This window comes from Mus pahari, chromosome 9, assembly GCF_900095145.1.
Source record: "Mus pahari chromosome 9, PAHARI_EIJ_v1.1, whole genome shotgun sequence".
Taxonomy (NCBI): Eukaryota; Metazoa; Chordata; class Mammalia; order Rodentia; family Muridae; genus Mus; species Mus pahari.
In genome coordinates, this window is record NC_034598.1 from 25,346,474 (window position 1) to 25,346,944 (window position 471).

Genomic DNA, 471 nt, shown 5'->3' on the forward strand with positions numbered 1-471 from the left:
TCTCCAGCCCTCATTTGGAGATTATGACGACATCTTGTAATGATCTATTGTACAATTCTGGTATCTGTAGTTGGCCTTTCTCTGGATCCTCCAGTCAGTACTGGCCACCTCCACTGGGAAAGGCTGGATACAGCCTATCTAAGGTCACCTGAGCTGGAAGCCTGGAGAGTATGGGGTACATGGAAGGTCCCAGAGGTCTGAGACCACCTTCCTCAAGGCCCCCAAACACATGTTCCCTGAGACAGTTTGGACCTCAACATTTCCTCTGAACCACAAGGTAAAACAAAAGGGAAGTTATGTACCTAACTCAGGAGACAAGGCAGGCAGATGGCTGTCTGAAGAGGAGGTCCCTGGCACGATGGTTTTTATGAGAACTTATCAAGATTGAGCTGGAAGCCAGGCGTAGTGGCACACGCCTTTAATCCCAGCACTCGGGAGGCAGAGGCAGGCGGATTTCTGAGTTTGAGGTCA